Below are 22,418 nucleotides of genomic sequence, written 5' to 3'. Positions count from 1 at the left end.
ATGAATGCCTCAGATGGAGTATCCGCGATGGCCAATGAGAGCGAGTATCCCGCAAAGCTGCACCGGATGGTGCAGCTCACAAACATTGCAGTGAACATAAACACAACTGTGCCCCGAGACAAGAGGAATTTCTTCTTAATTCACGTCTGAGTTTCTGTGAGATCTCGTCAGTGTGGGAACCCAATTGTGAAATTGTTACTCCAAACAGTAGATGTGTGTGTAAGGAGTATTATAATGTTTGGTTCCTTATGTCTGGTCTCCCACGTCTTTAAAATCGGTCAAGATTTGAAAAAATCGTCTACTGTGTAGCAAGTACTAAAAAAGATTGTTGTATGTGCAAAATCCTTGTGTCTGCTTTCACACTTGACACATTGTACCAGTTGAAATTGTGGAATGTCCCTTTAAGACGTATTGTGTTGCTTAGTTACTAAGGGAGAGACGTCACTAGACGGTAGATTATTTTTAGCCTCGAAGTTAGTTTGAGCGGCACTTCTGCCATGGACAGATACCTGTAACTGAGCTCCTACTTTCCTTTTGCCACTCAACTCAACAGTGACCTGAGGGCTCGTGTGGACAATATTTAGCTATGATGAAATAATATGTCCACACAACCAGGCTTTGTAAGGTTGATGTGTAGTTTGTAATAAACGATCTTGTGGACGACCCCAGACACGTGTGGTTGTGTACTTTTGGCTAACTGCCTCAGCACTCTCCAAGACTACTACTAACCAAGAGGCATGAACCCAAGCCGTTCCAACATGCAGCTGGTTTTTGGGGAAAAAAGATACAACGCTCTCTCGATAAAACCCTGAAGGTCACAAGGCAGGCAATTTGTGCCACAAAATGCGTTTGTACAGACGTGGAATTCTTTCAATTGTGAAACCTCAGTTTGAAACATATGTCGACAGACGCACGTCACTGTATTTCACAATTTTTCATTGAACCTCATGTCTGAACTGTGTGGACTTGACTCTGAAGCCGGGTGACCCAGTTCACTGAAATAGAAATGTCACCTGTAAGAAGGGAGACGCGTAAAAATGGTCGTATGTTGCAAAGTCATAACTACTTTATTGACTTTTATTTTCAGATGCATTATATATCGTGTGATGCAGTATACAAGAGGCATACATAATAACTTCAGTCCGTTTCATGCCCTGCTTAGAACTCCTCACAGGAGCTTTAAGGCAGTAACTTAACTTTTCTTAATTACACGGCTCTTATCCACCTTATTTCCAACAGCACTTGGAAACTGTGCATCAAAGTTGGCGTTTTACGTGGCTGAATGTAAGTATCAATACTGAGGTTCTTTTCTTATTGGCCTTACACTGACATGACCTGAGTCTAGTGAGGAAATAACCTGAAAGTGCTCACGTGCGTGTACCTGAGCTATTTTTAGGTGTCAGTCTCTTCATTTTACCCCTTTAACCCTAGTAAAGATAATGGAATCAGACAGGATTTAGGTAGGTATAGGTCAAATGTTACTGACGTTACATTTGACCTATATGATGAAAGTAGCAACAAAGAGGCTTCCGGCCACGTGAGAGTTGATTTTCTGTTTTATCAGGTATGTGAAGGCTGGTCATCTATTTGGTCCTTGGTTGACAAATTTGATCATTGAGAGTTAAGCAACTTTGAATTTAAAATCAACAAGTCAAGTTCCCCATTGAAAGATGTTTTTTTCTATAAAGATTTACAGGACAGTGGATAGAGTCAGAAATCAGGGAGAGAGAGAGTGGGGAATGACATTCGGGAAAGGAGCCATGGGTCGGATTTCAACCCGAGCTACCCTCTTCGTGGACTGTAGCCTCTGGGCATTGTAAATGGTAAATGGACTTGAGCTTGTATAGCGCTTTTCTAGTCTTCTGGCCACTCAAAGCACTTTTACACAGCAGGTCACACCTACACATTCACACACTGATGGCAGAGGCTGCAATTTAAAGTGACCATCAGAAGTAATTAAACCCATTCATAGACATTCATACGTCGCAGAAGAATCAGAGGGAGAAACTTGTGGTTAAGTGTCTTGCCCAAGGACACATTGTACATGTTGCTGCAGCAGCTGGTGATTGAACCCCCAACCTTCCAGTTGAGAAACGATCGACGCTACCAACTGAGCCACAGCCGCCCAGCCGGACATATGACGCCCGAACTGACAACTCGGTCATCCGCACCACCAGAAAGCTATTTTATAACTTCCAGGGCACCATGAGAACTTGCCCCAGTAGTTCCTGGAGTTTAGATGATTTAGTGATAATGTAAAAATGGTGACACACTATCGAACCAGCAGCAGCTACCCTCTTCACACTGATCAAACACTGTTGAAAGCCGATGGTTAGGACATGAGCAGAATGCTGCCAAATAAAAATTACATAAAGTGCAGACTGGAGAGTACGTGTTACTGATAACTCCCATTGGCCAAACTGGTCAAACAAAAGCACTGGTTATGTAAGTGGCACAGAAATGACACAACAATGCACTGAGAACATTTCTGCCCCAGTCTGAATGATCACTGGGAGAACTTGAATTTGATGAACTAAGAATAAACAGTGAAGTTTGCACAGGAAATTGAACTCAAATTTCTGGCATTTCCTTGATCACAGTCATAAAAAAAAATGCATGTTCCAATCACCCATTGATTCCTGGATAATAACCACATCTGTGTTTTTCTGCAGTTTTGATGGACATATGGCACAGGGGGGTTGAATGCACAGACCCAGTGTACATGTTTTTCTTCAATCCAACATCTGTCTTCTTGATTTGAAGGATAAAGAAGTTCTCATCAGTCAGAGGGAAGAGCCCTCACCCCCTACAAATGGATGTTTATCCAGATGGGTGTTATTTTGACCATGAGAGCAAAGACAATCTAAGAATAGCCCCCAGTCTCAAATACTAATAACTGTACTAAGTGGACGTGACTGCGAGACAAAATTAAGTTTAAGCCTGTTAAATAAGAGAGCTAAATAAAACCAACATGTCAACAGAACATGGACAATTATGTAATTACAAGAGTGGACATGGAGTCAACAAATCTCCCTGCTTAGTGCTAGGCAAGCAAATGGTACACAAAGCCAATATCTGTAATTATATGGTGTGTTATTACTCCTTCCTACAGACAGGCATTACGTCATGTGGTGTTCTGTGGTGCATTGTGGGCTACTTTACCAGCACGCCATGAAGTGGGTGATCGACATTGTCCAAGATGACCTGCAATGTAGGACATTTTCACACCTATAGTGTGTTTGCTCTGGTCCAAATCATGTACCAATTTGTTACTTTCTAGCATAATTACCTCATGTTTAGTCTGTGCTCTCACAGGAATTTATGACGGGCCAACATGTGTGATGGCCAGGGAAAACACTCTCTAATTGGTTGGAATTTCTTGTGGGAAAAAACCCGGAAGTAAACAAAGACAAGTCAACTCCTGTCTGGCTGTGGCTGCTCCAAAGCATAATAGATCGACAATTACACAGATTGATGTTGGCTCTGGTCATCGTCATTTTGCATTTATCACTGTACGCAAAACGTTACAGTCTGAAAATGAGGCCATAACTGCGACTTGAAAATAATATGTTGATGTATTGGAGTCGCCGAAGGAGCTATCAGGACAGTCCAGGAGAAGGCTCATGTTAATCCTGCCCATCCACTGAAATTAGAGAATAAAATAGAGAGTGCCCATGGTGGTTGCTTCCTGCAGTTGGTTTTGATTGAGGTCAGTTCATGTTCTTACTTCAAACGAAACGCACCAGGGTAAAAAAATGCGTACCGAGACCCACCTTTTCAAGCGGTCTTGGAACGGTTGTTTGGTCCACCATCCGCACTAAGCTTTGATTGATAGCTTTCACACCACATGGACTGCAATAAAATGGCAAATGGACTTGGTTTCATTCGAAACAAACCAAACAGGTTAGGTGTGAAAATGCCCCTAGACTGCAGCCTCCTCGCTGAATCCACTTGCAGAGACCAGCCCCAACCCCACAACGTCATTGGCATTGGATCATTTTGCTGAGTCTGTTGGCATCAACACATGGAGGTACTTTATGTAACAAACATCTACCAAGTAGCAAAATTCTCCAACAGAACGTATCTGCAAAATGACCATAACAATGTATTTTTTTTTTTGTCAAAGAAAGAAAGGAAGGTTCTGTCTGGTCTTCTAACCACTGATGTGTCCTGTGCTTTGTAGGTCAACCATCATCCCGGACCAATACCATACTATAACACTACACCGTACGTTCATGTATGCTGTCATTTACTTAAGTCCAGAAAGCTGTAACATTTGTCACAGCAACCTAATGACATACTGGAATCCTTTAGTATGAGTACATAGAATTAGTAGCATAGAAAGCATCGACTCAAACATCACTCCAAGTAGGTTAACAGGTCAGTCGAGAGCGTGACCTTTTTTTTATTACACACCTGTAAGAGTGGCTTCTTTGTCGACTACATGTCTAACATTTCACACAAATCATCGATTAAGACTATGGGTGATGCAAAGTTACTTCACATGACAGATAGGAACTTCAGCTGAGGCTTATATAGGATAACCTACTTACAAAGATGTAAGATTCAAATAAATGTCTCTAAGTACCAATCTGTATGTCCTGTAGTTCATCACATGTTCAGCACATGACCGTGGTACCCTTATTCTGTCCTGTCTGAGTTGGTCCTGTCCAATTCCTTTGACTGCATCTCCCAGATATAAAAAAAAATACATGAAATCTCCATCGTTAGTCTGTAGCTTATAGTTGTTCGTCCCCCCCTTTCTGTTTCCCTACTTGTTCGCTTAAGAAGCATCTATACTTCCAGGAGTTGATATAAGGAGTCTGAAAATTCAATTTATAACACATGAGCATGCATGTTCTGCACAGCATGAAAACAAGCATGCAGCTTCCTTATCAGAACTAATCACTAACTTCTGTCAGTGTGCTGGAATGCTATTGCTCTTCCACGCTGTAAAAAACGATGAGGACACCAACATGTTAATTTTTATCTCAAAGACACCAGACCAGGTTAAAGGGTGTTTGCAAACACAGATGTATGACATATTTTACCCAAGATACACTTCAAATTTAAGGATATGCTACAAAAGTGACAGTAAAACGATCACTGATCTATGCATTTATTTATTGTCTCCTGCGATGTCCTAATCAAGTGACAACCTCTGATTTTAAAAACAATGACGCCACTGAGAAGTGCAAAAACACTGCAGTTCCTTGATAGTCCACTTGAGGCTAGGCTGAGGAAACCCTGTTAACACCTCAAATGCATATTTTATTGGTACACATTACACTTTATTTTTTCACAACATATCCGTTTACATAATCAACTTTAAGCATAAATATGGGCTTATTTGACTGACAGGTGGGTGCATTGGAGCTGTTTGCCAGGAGGTTTAAGGCCCGCCGTCTCTTTGCCTGTTTCTAGACTCATAGAAAGTTAGTTAGAGACAGCATTACCAATATGGCGACCGTCATCGTTCGGCTTCAAAACTTTAGAAGTTCTGCTTCATAAGACAACACTGATGCTACGTCCATGTTTTTATTCTACGGTCCCAATTGGTTAAAGAACTTCAATCTTTCATTCACAGGAAAGTTAATTATTGAAATTGACCTTGTGTTTTAATCTATTTGGTCAGTGGCAGAAAGTCCTAATAACTAGAGCTGCTCAAAAAGTCTTATAGTCTTTGTCTCCCTCCATAGTTGACATTTAGAGCTCGAGAAAACAATCTAAATGTACTCATTATCATGGTTATCTATAATGTATTGATGCATGTCAACTTGGGGCTTCCATAAATACTGACACTTGTTCTTTCACCACTCCTCATATTGTCATGGCAACATTGATCACATAGTCGCACAATGCAAGTTTTCCTCATATCATTCAGACCTAATTACAACTACCCAAATCTGTCCTATCATTGATGGTGTTATAAGTGTAAAGGGATCTTAATCCATTTCTTTAACTTTAGTTTCGAAGTTATTAACATAAAATTACAAATTAATATTTTCTCAAAGAAAGTTGTTGGTGTTCAGCAGAGCTGGCACCATTAGCTAGTTAATCATGATTAAGTAGGGACTGACATTAATGCATATTTATTTCTTTATCGCTATTTTGTCCCTTAAGGAGCACTGTACTCCTCTTCAGAGTCTCCCTGCAGTCACAGTGATGGAAAAGAAGGACACTGCTGCATCTTTAAAAGTCTCATTTCACTTAAAAAAAAAAAGCTCAGCTGACGAGTCCAAATTCAAATCCACCTCATGAAATCAAACATTTACTTTTGTTACCATTCTTTTGAGCTGTTTGACGTCAGATTTTGATCTGTATCGAGTTCCTTTTTCCAAATGTTAAGTAAGTGTCATAACCTTCAATCTACCAGAGGGTCCTTACTTTATTTCAAAATAAAAGCATGGTTGAATTCAAATCGCACGTAAAGTACTCTCAGTTGAAGACAGTACAAAAAATGAAAATAAAGGCCTAATTTTTTCTTTAAATGCAAAATAATGAAATTTCAAACATGCGATTATAAATGCAGATTAACTATTGAAATCTAGCATCAATCGGGATTAAAAAATGGAATCGTTTGACAGTCCTAGTTTTAAGGTTTTCACTGAGATTCTCTAGCTGTGATAAGTAGATAACATAATCCTGAACCTTTGAGCCCTCCTGTGTGCCCCTCATGCCAGGACGACAACACAATACCGTGAGGCCACGACATAATTTCCCAATTCTTCCGCTTCTCTGCCCCAGCTATTAATTTCGGAGGCTCGTTACATAAGGTATTATGCAATGTGTTTTTCCTTCGTCTAATTTTTCTGGCCCCGGCTCGCTAATGGGTCTGGGAGCAGGTCTTTTGGTGGCAGAGGCTGCTGTTGACATGCACATACTCATGAAAGGAGCCCCCCCTCCACAGCTCTCCTGCTGTCGGGGTCGGGCCACAACAAACCCAAACAGTCCAACGGTCGGCAGGGTTGGAGGGACCACCGCCGTGACTCGCACGTGTCCCAAAAGGTTTCCAGAAAACAGGGGACATGTGCAGTTTGTCAGTTACTGCACAGCTTGAATCGCCATGATGGTCAATATTATCTGCTTTGTTCATATTTTCTGGGGAACATAGCTGAGTATTTACAGGACATCTGGCATGGCATATTTGAAATCTGGATTCAAGATGTTGTTTCTATTGAGAGTTCAAACAGAACTCAGGTACAAACAAAAACGATGAGTCAGGAGACAAAGTGAAAGGACTTTCTTTTAGTCTGTTTATTTGCGTTCATGAAATCTTGACTTTAATCAGTTCCTAAAGTTCTTCAAAAACCTGAATGAAACAACAGCCCAACCAAAGCAACGAGCTAATTTGCTAAATTTGATGTAAAATAATCTAACATGGCTTGTGCGTTTACATTCATAGCCTGGTTTTAGTTCAGGTTAGCACTGTTGCCTCATGGAAAGAAGGTTCCTGGTTCGAATCCCTGTCTGACAGGGCCTTTCTGAGTGGAGTTTGCATGTTCTGCACTCCGGTTCCTCCCACAGTCCAAAGACATGCTTGCTTAGATTTAAATTGCCCATGAGTGTGAGTGGGCCTGGTTGTTTGTCTCTGTATGTCAGCCCTGTGGTTGTCTGGCAAGCAGTCTTGGACATTGGTTCTCAACTGGTGGGTCGGGACCAAAAAGTGGGTCGCAGAACCATTTTTAGTGGGTCGCGAACATGTGAGTGGGGGAAAAAAAGTTTCAGAAAGTCTATGAGGCGCTCTTAAAACATGCTGGTGAAATCAGAAATTTGGGTCACGATTTCATGAAGGAGTTGGTGGTGGGTCCTTTGGCTAGACCAGTTGAGAACCACTGGTCTAGGGTATACCCTGCCTCTAACCCAATGACAGCTGGGTTCGGCTCAAGCTACCAGGGACCCTGAAGGGGATGAGTGCAATAGATAATGGATGGATTGATTGATTTCATTGGTTTTTAATTTTCGTTGATTTGGACAATGCATGGGATGTAACAAAAACATCATAGAATTTTACTAAATACACTCCAGATATTTAATACAGCTAAATTCACGGACCACATGCCCAAACATGAACCCATTACAGCACTTTAAACTCCTTTCCAAAAGACGATAAAGCATGTGATGTTGGTTGAACTCATTTTAATTTCCTGTAGAGTAAAAAAAAGAATCAAGGTCATGTGAGATAAATTCTCACTGGTTGTCCAGTCCATATTTACTGTGCCAAATATTACAGATATTGTCTGTCTGTCCCAGATGACCAGTTTTGAACCAGTACTTTCTATCTTTCTAATGCATAGAGCATTGTGCTATAACCTCACCAGTAGAGTTTGCCTTCTAATTATATAAGACATTAAATATAACCATCCCATTCAAAAATAAAGACTGGTGAAACTGGTGCAACTCAAACCTTGCAATGTTCTGACATAAGACCCAACAGCCAAGCATCTCACTTTCAATCCCCATAATAGCTATGAGCTAACTTTACCCCCTAGTGACCGACAAAGGTAGACTCCAAACCTTCTCTGGTCACATGAGTTTATCATACTTGTCCGTTTAGAGTCTCCTGCCCTACAGGAGCCAGCTTGGGGGATCAATATCTCGGTCAGAATCACATAAGCAGAATAAATTATGTGCCCGCAGAGGAGGATCTGAGCTCATCTGACTTCAGTACTTGCGGTGTCTATGCCATCTTTTGTGGTGAAATTTACATACGCTAAGAAAAGAAGCACGAAAATGTGCTGAATCCCTTGTGGGGGTTAGCAGTCAAGACCATTCTGCCTTTCAGCCAACATATCCTGTCATCCAAACGTCAATCAGTGAGAAGAAACAAACCCGACGTAGCCTTTACTTGATGGCAAACAGTTGCTTATTTACACATCCAGCAGAAAATTAGCATTCTTTTGGAGTTCCCTCAGGGAGATGCTAGACAGCCAGCCTGATGTCATTGTAGCAGACAAAAAGCAGCTCCGCCGAGTTTCGCTGCGACCATATCAATAGCAGAGGCTAATAACATTCATATCAAATAATGCCCTCAGTTTCTAATTATAGTATTCCTATTTTAACTGCTGCCAGAGTATGAGCAGAATTATATTTATATTTCTTTATTTATAAGGCTGGCACTTGACCCATGTAGCATTAACACTGTGTTAACTTTGCAGCAGGGTCAAGTGTCAGCCTCCGCAGTTAAAAAATGAAGCCAATGCCTTATTGCAAATAACTGCAATTTCTCATTTATACAGCTGAAATAAACATGTTTACAGCCTGATTTAAAAAAATAGTTTTGGTCTTTATAGCTCTTATCTTTAAAGGTTAACAACTGAACAAAGGGGGAATTTATTAATGGCTCATTTGCTTTTAATTACAGGTAAGAGTTATGCATAATTCCACATGAGAAAGGGTGTGGCTGATTGACTGACAGGTGGGTGTGTTGTAGCAGTTTGCAAGTTGCCTAAAAGCAACTTAACTTAACTTGAAAGATGATGCTTGAAACATCTGGCTAAAGACCAGGTTGATAATCTTCTCCTTCACAGCAAGCAGCCTCAAAATATGTAGGGCAAAGATGTAGGATACTCTCTTTCTACTGATATTTCAGGAACCTTCCCTATCTTGTTTTTTTTGCTGTGTCATCCCTCATGATGAGAAGTTGTTCCTCGTGAGTGTTTGCACAAACAAGGATTTATCTGATGGAGCGTCATGCGCCAGCCGTTTTCACAAATTGAGTTGGGCTAATTCTACTCACAGAGCTGTGGCTCAGGAGGATGAAGTGCCACCACATGAGCCAGTGGGTGGTTGGTGGGGCCACAGCCTGGTACTTTTCCATCAGGCAGCTGAACAAATGGAAAGGGCCTTTGGAAGTTTCTAAGCGGCGAGCCTTATCAAGGGGGAATCTCTCCCCCCCCCCCCCCCCCCCCCCCTCCCCTCATACTTCTCCTTGAACTTTTGTCCTGGCGGTGAAAGGAGGGGCTGTGGGTGACCAAAAGACGTCTGAGTGCCAGCATGTTTTTGTGTCCAGAGCTGCATATGACACGCTTCTTAGCGAGCGAGGGAGGATCTGCAGAGCGAGAGGCCAACACTTTGTCTGACGGCCCGCCACCTGCATGGGACCCCGCAACCTTCCTGTCAAGATTATATTTTTGGATTTGACCCTTTGACCTTTTAAACCGGCCACAATTTGAGGTGACCTAGCTGGAAACTGGTGGGAGAATAAAAGCAGCAGCAAAAAAAAACAGCTTCTTTGCATGCATTCAGGACAAGAGAGTAAGTTTATAAAACACATAAACTCAAAGCTATTCAAACAACTGAGAGTGTTGTAGCTGTGCGTTTCACTCCTGCTCAAGGACAGGCCTCATGTCCTCTACCTGGAATGTTAACTCTCTAACCTCCACCTCACTACACCTTTCCCCAGTATGTATGTGTGTTTGAGTGTGTGTGTGTCCTAAAGGGGTGTTGTCTTTGTATCCATGCAGTGATGATAGCATGACATATGATGTGCACAGCCCTATTCACCTCCCACGGTTGTGACTGGGATCACACGTGTGTCAACATGGCGGCGAAAAATGATCCCCCAACAGCAAGGGCCACACACACACACACACACACATCTTGACAAACAAGCTCAAAACACACACCTATATATACAAAACTTGCAGCTATCCCAACACAAAACAATTGCACGCACACTGGCTGATGTTGGGAAATGTTTTTGATCTTTGCATTTGGACCAATTTCATGCTAAGACTGAGACAAAGTTTCTATTTTTATTCATTCAGAGTGGTTTCACTCCAACACGTAGTGGCCATCTGACTTTGTGGAAACATGGAGCCCTAAAACTTCAAATAAAGCAAAAGATGATCAGACGAATCAAAAGTGAGGGGCAAATACATTTACTGAATGTGTTAGTTACATCGTTTAAAATATGAGAAAATAAAGCGTTAAAGCCTGATAAAGGCGAATTTAGAAATCATGAATGTTTCATTATTTTTTTATCAAACTTAATGTTACTCGTCTTTCTAAAACGGGTGAGTCTAGGCTTTAGATTTGAGTCATTTCATTATTATTGATTTTGTAATAAATTACCAGCTGGAACCCACTATGGAGCAAAGATTATTCATATTGACTGAGTGATGAATGAATGAATTTATAAATAAAGTAATAGATACTTTATTGTCGATCCGTTTCCCGTTCAGGGTCACAGGGAGCTGGAGCCAAATCCAGCTTTCATTAGGCGAGAGGCGGGGTACAGCCTGGACTGGTTGCCAGTCAATCACAGGTCTCATATTCACATTCACACCTACAGGCAGTTTCAGAGTCACCAATTAACCCAACAAGCGTGTCCACCGGGGGAGGAAGCCGGAGTACCCGGAGAGACACATGCACAGGGAGATCATGGAAACTCCACACTGAGAGGCTGCTGTCAGACGGGGATTTGAACCATGCAGGAACCTTCTTACAGAGAGCCAACAGCGCTAACCCGTCTGCACCACCCTGCAGCCAGATACGTCATTGTTCCCAGGGTAAACTCAGGCTTCAAGTTGCAGCTGACAAGACATATGACATGAAACATGTGACATCTAACAACACCTGCTGCTCCCCAGCTCATCTATAAGTTAACCTGAACACATATTCAAATCAAACCTGTACAAAACTTCAACTTTGGCCTATTCAAAAATGTAATTTTAAGCCATGCAAACATTGAAATAAAACAAAACCACAAATTAGAACTTTGTATGTTTGTATGGAGGGAGTGCAAATTTAACACAAGTCCATGCAAACTTAATGTGAGATTGTGCTTATTCCAGTAGCATTAAAGTATTAAATTGAAATATTTGAGTCCAAGAGTGATCACTTTTCAGTCTGCCCCCCCCCCCATCGAACCCCAAATTAAATTATTCTACTGTCAAAATGTAAAATTAAAATGTTTAAATATTTTTTTTAATTCTGAAGAAAACCAAACCTTTAAATAAAAAAATCATACATACACTATTTGCAGTTATTGAAACGATAAGAGCAGCAATATCTCCAGTGTCCACCAGAGAGCGCTGTTTCTCTAAAAATAATCAAATAGGATGCAGAGGTTGGGCAGATACTTGATAAATGATGTAAGTGTAATTAAAAAAAACCTCCAGAAGACTCGACTGCAAATGTAATCAATTCTGAGTATCCACATTAGTCAGCATATTTTAGGACTTGTATAATGTTGCATAAAGGAACTGTTTCAGGGTTTAAATGAATTCACTCCCGGGAGATTGGAGAGGGATTTTAAATCCTTTCCAATTCCGCCTCATAAAACCAAAATGCACTGTCATCATAAAAAACAAAGCTCCTCTTAACTCCTAAACTTTTTTTTTTTGGCTCTCCCAATGAGACAAATGGCTCAAAATATAACATTAGTTCTCTCTCTCTCTCTCTCTCTTTTACAGAGAGACTTGTTGACTGGGGTATCTCAGCTCACATGTCCTTGTTGGCTGCCTTCAAACTGTTCTAAATCTGTCAAATGTATGAAAATGTACCACAGCAGCATTTGATCCAAAGAAATGAGCAGTCAAGAGAGTCATTGTAACCTCTCCTCATCATGTTTTTACATCTTTCTTCTTCTTTTTTTTTTACACTTCATTAGCTGAAACCATTAAATGTTGTTCTTCTGATTACCATAATCGTTTGTGTGATTGCCCATTATCTCATTTAATAATGATGATAAAGTGTGTTAAATGATGAACAGATGAAACTTCATCTGCAGGATTCTTGTATTTTCTTTGATCTCGGATAATATCTGCACTCTTCGCCTTCGTCAGTGGTTGTTTCAGCGCTACACGGCTCTTCCTCTGCTTATCTGAAAGAAACAGAACGACCAAGACACAAGAACATGCCAATGTTTTAACATCACTTCACTCACTTTCGTTTGGTTTGATATGGTAACATAAGAAATGAAAAGCCGGTCATAAAATCATTCTTTATATCAAGTAAGTTTGAATGTGGGAAAATGAAAATCTAACACTGGGCGGCTGTGACTCAGTGGTTGAGTCGGTCGTCTCTCAACCGCAAGGTCAGGGGTTTGATCCCCAGCTCCTGCAGCTACACGTCCTATGTGTCCTTAGGCAAGACACTTAATTCCAGGTTTCTTCCGCTGCTTCATCTGTGGCATGTGAATGTGTATGAATGGGGTTAGTTAATACTGCTATCAGTATTTGAATGGGTCGGTGGGACCTGCAGTGTAAAAGTGCTTTGAGAAGTCAAATATGCAAGCTCAAGTGCAGTTACCATTTACATATCGCCTAGTCCTGAGCGGCTGATCTTTTCATTGGACACAGTCCGATGGTAGAGGCTGGCCAAGTTTATCAAAAACGACAAAAAAAAATTGTAACCTGCTTAATTTTTTCCTTTTGTGGCTGCCGTGTATAAAATGAAACCAACCCCCACTTAGGTGATTACATCAGTGTTGCGTCATTCCATGTTCCGTACAAACATGTAAAACAATCAACAGCTTAATGTTCTGTGACAGCGATGTGGAGGTGACACAATATGATTATATCTGAAAGTGTTAATAAGTGATGATAATGTCAGCTATCTGTGATTTTTAGCAGCTTACACTCTCACATCTTCCCGCTACTATTCAACACGCCTTCATGACCTTTTCTTTATATCTTTTGTAAAAATTCATTTTATGACATCCAGCCATGCTGTCATGTGAAATCAGCGGTATTGACAACAGAGAGGTGCTGGGAGCTGTCACGAGACATGGGTCAGGCTCATAGAGTAAGTAATACTGCAGGTGGGTGTTGGGTTGAACTTTTTAAACCTTGGTTTTAGGTTACGCTCAAATTCTGCGCACCCTTGAACCTTAAAAAGGGTCAAAGGTTGCATGAAACCAGCTTGCTTGTGGTTGCTAGGCCACTGCAGTTTCTGAGGTTAATTATTGTCAGAGTCAAACACTGCAGTGAGTTTTTTTTTTTTAAACGTTAAAATTTAATTACATACTAAATCATATCAACACAAGGTTTCCAATAGACTCTCAGTGCTTCATTGTAATTGTTATTCTTTATCATTCACAGTGAGAATGTGGGTTCGGACACTCCATCACAACAAAGCAGTTTTTAATGTCACACGGGTCCTGCAGTTGAGCTACATGCATTATTTAAACCCACACGTTATCTTACCCACACTCACAGGGAGTTGGTGGGAGGCAGCTTTTGAACTGAGGGGGTCGTAACACCTGTGTTTCTAGTGCAAAGCAGGAGTGTTTGGTGTGTGAACACAGACATGACATAGAGGCTCTATAGGCAGCACAGCTGTGAGCACTAAAATGTACAAAGAGCTGAAATATACAAGGGGTGTTGCATCATCCAGAGTTATGAAGGATGTGTGTCTTCTAGTTGAGGTAAAAGAAACATTTTGTCATTCAAAATATGAAATCTGAAGAGGAATCTATACATTACAACCTCTCGTTTTGATGCAATAAATACTGTATCTGATATTACAAGAATCAATTCTTATGTTTGTTTTATTATACTGTAGCATCAAATCACAACTAAAGCTATCTCATGACAATTCACACACAGAGCTGCTCTGCACTGTTTGTCATGTTATCCAGACCCAATGCTTTTGCAACACTACTCAGTACGTTTACATGCAGCTATAAAAGGTCAATTTATCTTGTTAGGCTGGCTATAATGGTACTGAATCAAATTTTTGGAAGTCTGACTAACGCACCTAGATAATGCGGTTGGAGGTCGATAAACTGTTGCATGTATACGCCTCAATCCAACCCAAACCGCACTAGGCGATATGCGCATGCTCCACAGTCTCCATACTGGGCTTTAAAAAGTCGAAAGGCATAAGTCTGAAGCAGAGTAGGAGTCGTTGTCATCTGCCTTCGGGTATCCCAATAAGCTAGAGGGATAGCGTTCATCGCATTGAAAGGGAAAGTAAAGTGATGAAATGTACAGAGCTGTAGAGTCTTCCATGTTTTCTCAGTTCGACATACAAACCCCCTTTTTGCCATTTGCTAACTTGTCAACAAGCTAATAAGGTCATCCAGAAGAAGGTCAAATAGCAACTAGCTGAAAAGGGGGCATGTCACCATCTACCAGAATGTAGTCAGCCATTTTTCCGTCAGTAAATCAGTTCTCCCTCTCTATAGTGGGACAAGGACAGTATTCCAGTATAACCCTAGCGCAACATCAACGTGCCTGTAAATGCCTTGAGTAACAAGAAAAACTTACCTTAACGGGCAGCTATCTCGAGCAGAACAAAATTCATTGGTGTGAAGCTGTGCTCCAAAAGAAAAAGCAACAAATTACAAATCTTATTAGTTTGTAATTCCCAAACCTCTTTTCTACTGTAATCTCCCACAACTGTTAGCACCTAGTTTACTTTAATTTACAAAATCTGCTCTACAAGGACATATTGGTACATAGGGGGCATGCCTTTGGAAGCTGAGTGTTGATGTGAAATTATATTTGGACCTATAACCCTAACCCTGCAGTTGGAATACGTCTGTGAAGTCATAAATCCTCTGGGCCCCATGATAGGCGACACCATTCTCCACCCGTGACCTAACTTACCTTTGTGCTGCTTGAGTCCTGCGCACACAGCTGCTCATTGCTTCAGATCTTTATTGTCTTTGGTTAGGCTGAACTACTATGACTGGGCCCATTGTTTTCAGAAGCAGTAACATTGTATGCATGCTTTCCAGCTCTGCTATCTTTAAAAGTTGACAGTTTACATCAGAAAACTTTTCACACCATTATCTGATGGAGTGCACTCCCTCGACTAAGCAGTGAGTACTCATGAGCAAGCCTGGCCTTAAGTCGACATTGTTTCTGCTCATTGTATCTACTTGAACTCAAGGGCGATTCTAGAGTATGTTGGGTCAAAAATGAATTGGGGGGCCCCCCAACCAGCATTCATCACCATCATGTCTGCAATGCTTACTCCTCTTCTTTTTTCCTGTTTCCTTTTTTCCCTCCTATAGACTGATACTTCCTCTTATTTTTTCTTTATTGACTTTCATTGGCAAACTTGGTTTTCACAGCAACAGTGCATGCAACGCTTGCAAAATTTGAACATTTTGGGCCACTGCTTGGGTTTACGTTTGTGAGTCCTCAGGGGCCCCCTACTGGTCTGGGGCCCCAAGCAGTTGCCTGTCTTGCCTGGAGATAAGCAGCACCTCTGCTTGAACTATATTGAATGAATGCCATGGCTTGCTCAATTGCACAACCAATATCACTTTAAACTCCATGAGTTTTACCAAAAGGCACAAATTAGAAAATCGTCTTGAATTTGGTCCCTTCTGCATCAAATAGATCAGTGCCCTATCGTATTGAATCAAATCTTGATATTTCATCACAAATGGGAGTGTATCATACCAAATCCTTGTTTTGCAATGTTTTAAACTGTATGTCACTGTATCGAATCATCATTTATTAAACAGTATAGTATGATATACATTTAGTTTGTATCATTATTGTTTTGTATTAACTTTGTCATATCAAGTGGTACAGTGTAGTTGTATTGATATAGTTTGGAGACCAGGACTCCTGTGCTGGGGATACAAGGGTTGTGCAATATTGTTGTTTTTAATGAAGTATTGAGGAAGAAGCCAAATGTTTGCAGCACTTGGAATCCAAGACAAAATTCCCCCCAATTTTTTAGAACAGAATTCTATTTGTCATACCTTCGGTCTGAGTCATCGATTTAAAACGCTGAAAAGTCGATCCAGTGCTTTGAACTGTTTTAGCTTAAATGCCTCGAGAATTTCTGCCCACTAGTGCCCTTCATATTATTTGCCCTGAGTCACACACCTGCCAGACTCAACCTGCCCTGAAGCATCCCACCATTTTCAAATGTTAATGACTTTCTGTGTGTCATGGGGGAAACTAAGTACTTGAAACAGTTGTATAATGTGTTCTTCATGTCCGAGGAACTTACTCAAAAGAATAAACAAAATGGTATGACATGAGGAGTTTGAAAGTCATCCACATTGAGCAGACATGTAATGTCTAATGAAAAAGGCTGATTCCATTTAAATAAATCCTGCACCTCCAGAGCCCTGTAACAGTTTCAAGCGATGGGATAGTCTTTGGAGCAGACAGTGCTGAGAGTCACCTTGAGCTGGAAAGTAGGAACTATGATTTTTATTTCCCCTAACTATCACACTATAGTGATGGTCTGGGGTCTGCGCCGAAAACATAAGGACTGATCTTAGCATTTTAAAAATTTGGAAACAAAATGGAAAGGCAGTGATCTTTAAAATATATATTTAAAGATATATGTTGCTAAAGGCATGACTTAGGTCCATGTAATGTAAAGCAATGCCAACTCACCCAACAGTTAGAATATTTTCACATTAGCTTTCAAATGGAAGTATTGTCAAATGAAACATGGTGTTAAACTTAATGGTTCCCTGCTGAGTGTTTGCACTCAGACAGCGGATGGATGGACTTCTCTCCCCATCAATGGTTTTATTCATTCTGGTGTTCAAAACCACGGGTCAGTTTCAGATATTCAGCTCTGAAAGTTCAAGTGCTGCAAATGGAGACAGTTAATGCTGGGAGATGCATACTTGATGGCTGGGAACTACAGCACTGAAAAGAGATAAACATTCACAACAAAATTAGATTTTTCTTTATAACAGCAGCTGCTCTAAATGCAACATTTTCACATTTAATAAACTGTGTGGTTTGTATGAAAACTAAAAATTCAACAACACAAAAACAACACAAAAATTCAACAACACAAAAATTATTTTGTTAGCCATAATGGAATATAAATGTCAAGGGTGGATCATAGCTTCTTATGAGGTGTTAAATCATGACTGAGGCAGGTGAATACTAAAGCAGGAATGGATGCCTTGAGACATAATTGAAAGATTTTTTTCTATTAAAAAAAAAAAAAGAAATCCTTGGCTTAGTGCTTGGAGTGTAATGAAGAGAAGAGTTATTGTAGCTGCATGTCCCTTCTGTAAATGGAAACTAGAACCAGCAGTCTGTTAGCTAATGCATGTCTAGCTAACCATAGAAACGGAGGGAACAGCCAACTATACAGTATATAGAGTATTTTATAATGGGGCTTTCATACATGAACAAAACTCCTGAAAGCTTCCTGAAATTGTCCGGAGTGAGCTGCATGTGTGAATGCACAAAGCCAAATTGCCACGTTTTTTTGTTCCGATATTGTCTGGAATTTTTCTTGCCAGCCCCCTAGTAAATTTTATGCGTAAAATTGGGGTGAGCTAATTTGAGAACAAAGCAGGTAATAGCCATGAAAATTCAATGCAAGCAAGCGTTGCTTATTGGCTTATTGCTGCTACTTTTATTCCATTATTAGATTATGGTGATGTACTGTACATGACTGCCTGCTCTACCTCACTGCACATGCTGGATGCTACTTATCATTGTGCGTTAAGATTCATTACGGGCTGTAAATCACTCACCCATCATTGCACCCTGTACTCTAAAGTAGGCTGGCTGTCACTGTCAGCTCGTAGGCTTCTTCACTGGTACACCTTCATTTATAAAGCTATTACTGGACTACTCCCTTCATACCTCTGCACCTACCTCACTTTTAAATCAAATCCATCATACAGTTTGCGCTCTCTGGACTTTCTATCTACGTCAGTCCCCAGAACTCGTACTGAGTTTGGGAAGAGGGCCTTCATGTACTCTGCTCCCTCCGCATGGAACAGTCTTCAAAAAACACTCAAATTGCAGGAACTCATCACTATTAATGATTTTAAAACTCGGCTCACAAGTCTTTTAAAGGCTAATTTTGGAGTGTGTAAATGTTTCACTGCATAGTATTTTATCATCATCACATAATTGTTCTTTTAGTGTGTATTGTGGTGCACTGTTGTGGTGCTCCTTCTTCTTCTTCACCTTCTGGACTGTATTTGTCTCTTTTTCTCATGTCTGTGCTTTCTTTTTGGGTTTGTCTTATATTTCTTTTTTGCTGCTGCCATTTTGGCCAGGCCTCGCTCGAAAAAGAGGTCATTTGAGCTCAAGCAATTCTGCCTGGTAAAATAAAGGTTAAAAAAAAAAAAAAAAGAAGCGGGATCGGGTGATGATGTTTGTGGGACGTGTGCACAGTCACAGACTATATAGCATGCGATCTGTGTAATTAAACTGCTTCATTAAGGATTCTGCTACAACTTCTATTCTACGTTTTTGTATATTAGAGTAAAAACTGTCATCATAGGGTTGGACTGTGTTGCCTCGTCCGCCTCTTCTGCATTGTTCTTTCTACATCACGTCTTGCCACCTGAGAATGCATTTTGTGAAAACAGCTTCAAGTGTCTTCATGACAATGTCTCTTTCCTCCAAAGCTTCTGAAATCACTAACCCACCTATTTCAGGCTGTTTTTTGGATTATCATCAATCTGTACTTCAGCTGTGAAATGCCTGCAGCAGGGCGGATTGATAGGTTGTTGAATTCAGCTAACCTAAAAAAAAGAAACTATCCAGATGGATTCCCTCAATTCTCCTCCTCAGCCTGCACTCAGAACCCTGCTGGCGTTTATTCCATCCATGTAATGAGGGTCTATTTTACACCTGGGATGCAAAACAGAAGCAATTATATGCCTTTAACTGGCAGGTAAGACCAGCAGGCACAAGTGGATGCTGAGAGTTACAAGGAGGACAGAATGTATTTTAAGAGTATGCCTCATATTCCACACATGGCCTAATTGACCTTCAGTTCAGTCCATTACTTTTACCACTTTCCTTTTATCATCAAAAGAATGCTATCTGAAATGAGGAAGGAATTAGAACATTTTCAGTCCATTCACCCTTTGCATAACAACAAACGCGACTGCGTGATCCTGGAGCCAAGATGGACACTGGCAGATTCCCCAGAGGCCTTCCCATTTGATGGTCGCACCATGGAAACATACAGCCATTTGTCCGTCACAGTGTCCTGGGTGGAAACCTCATAATTACAAGAGCATTGTGATTAGACTGAAGTCCGGATGATAAGACAACGGCCTTAATTCTCGCTTCTCTTTAGAATAAATGAATTGACTCGTCTTTTTGAAAAGAGACTTCATCGGATTTTTCAATTCACTTCTGTTTTTTTTTTGTTCCATTTGTTGTTGCCAGGTATTGAACTGGCTGCATGCGAAGATGTAGAAGATTGAACAAGACAGCAAAAGGATGAAAAGAAAAAAACACCTTGCAACCTTGACAAACTGATTAGGTGGAAGAATACTTTCATGTGATTTGAAAGAAAGCGTCTGCTAGTGGCACACACACACACACACACACACACACACACAGAGTGATAAACAGCTTCTGAAACACAAAAAGAAGGCACTATAGAAGATACAGTTTCATGTCAGTCTAAAGGGAACACATAAGGAAGCAATATAAATTCAGTATTCCATCACAATGCAGCACAAAAGTATTTTTGAAAATGAGGGGGGAGTGTGTCGACTCTTTGCCCAGCACAGTCTGAAATATTCTGCCTCAGCAAGCAAATCCTGATATGTTTCTCTTCGTCTTTAAAGTAAAATTAAATAAAAAAATAACAGTATATTTTTTTCTGAGCTGCAGCAGTGTTTGTTTACTTATTTTCTCTCTTGTATAGACCTTCAACAACGCTGCAACCAAGCAACGCTGATGCTGTGACTCTGGAGTAAATGGAAACGACAACCGTCAAGGTCACAGATGCTTAATTGCAATGATGTTATCTCTAATTAAACCAAATTGTCCGTGCCAAGCCACCATTAGCAGTTCAATGCTTTGGTGTACTGCGAGCAGGCTTTTCTTTCTCCACAGAAGCTATCAGCCCTCAGCTTGCAAGCATAATATCTAGACTGTTTAAATGGATATGGACTGTAAATCTGCCCGAATGAACTCACACCTTTCTGTCTGATTGGTCTTCCTGAACCAATTAAAGGGTGAGAGAGTATCAAACGATATCCAGATATATCACACATAACTCTCTGAGGATTAGTTGGATTGAATGCACAAACGATTGAATTTTCCTTTATGTAAAATAACATAAATCTCAGATAGAAAGGCTAATGCCAGAATTTAAAGAGGGGCTGCAGCTTTTTGTGCAGTAACGAAGCATTTCTACAAGGTACCTGGAATTGCAACATTTAAAAAAATTTATAAATTTGAAGCAGCAGAAGATTGATATCACGAAAAAAAAACATGTTTAATCAAGCAACCACCCAGAAATTATGTTTGATTCTTATTTAAAGGTCACATAATATACTCCTTTAAATTTCAAAAAAGGTCCCCAAAACATCTCAAAACATGTCTGTGAAGTTTCTTGTTCTAAATCCACTCTGATCCTGTATTTGATCATGTCTATAAACCCCTCTGTTTCAGCCCTGCTCAGAACAGGCTGTTTCTGTGTCTGTACCTTTAAATATGTAAATGAGCTGTGTCTGACCACGCCCCCTCTCTGGAAGGGCTTGGGCTTTCTCACTCCATGTCCTATTGTTAACGGTGAGAAGGCAGACTCAGAGGGCAGAACAAACACCTAGCTGTGGGAGTGTCACCCACCTGGGGGAGGGGCTACTGCCCTTTGTGATGTCATGAAGGGAACATCTCCTAACTGCCTGTTTGAGCACACATTTTCTGAAAAGACGAAGAGGATGGACTTTTCTCATATGGGGGGGGGGGGGGGGGGGGGGGTGTAGACAGACTAGAGACACATATTAGTGTTAGAAAAAGTAGGTAAAGTGTATTTTGCATAATATATAACCTTTAAGTGCTTCCCTAATCACATTATGGTAACAACACAAACATTGCCTGAATATGCTATGGATATATTTTGGTTTAAATCGTTTTAACATGATCACAACATAATTGAATGATCTTAAAGGCTGTACATAAGCAGAACGGGATTATATATTTTTACAGGGAAATAATTGGCATAAATTGTCAAGGAGTTTCTAATTTCTACCAGACAAGGCTGATGAAATCATATCATTCCAATATCCGCTCACATTGTAGGGCTGTTTTCTATCCCATCAACTTTGAGCGATGTTTCTGGCTCTTTAGCTGTTAAATGGAACACTATGTTCCCTACCTTCATCCAAAACGTGTCTTTCTGTATTTCTGCTAAGGTTTCTTCAAACATTTAAGGTCGAAAATACCTGCCTGCTGCCGCCAAACACTCTACACCTTTGTAATCACTCTGAGCAAAAGAGCACAATATGGCACAAATTCGACAGGTCATAATTCTAGACAGCTGTTGGAATATATTGTTTTGCCTTTCAAAACAAAGAAACACAAATTGAAGCCAAGCCTGGTCCATATGTAACAAGTAGAAGAGTGTGTACATTTTTAACATTAAAAAACTGCTAGCAGAGGAATGGCGTGGTGTTGTCATTCTGCACCTGATCCACCATCGTAGGTAGTACCAAAGGCGTCACGGAGGTGAAGACAGTGGCATGTGTAACGTCTGAGCAC

Source organism: Labrus mixtus, chromosome 22 (assembly GCF_963584025.1).
Source record: "Labrus mixtus chromosome 22, fLabMix1.1, whole genome shotgun sequence".
NCBI lineage: Eukaryota > Metazoa > Chordata > Actinopteri > Labriformes > Labridae > Labrus > Labrus mixtus.
Note: the sequence above shows the minus strand (reverse complement) of the source record.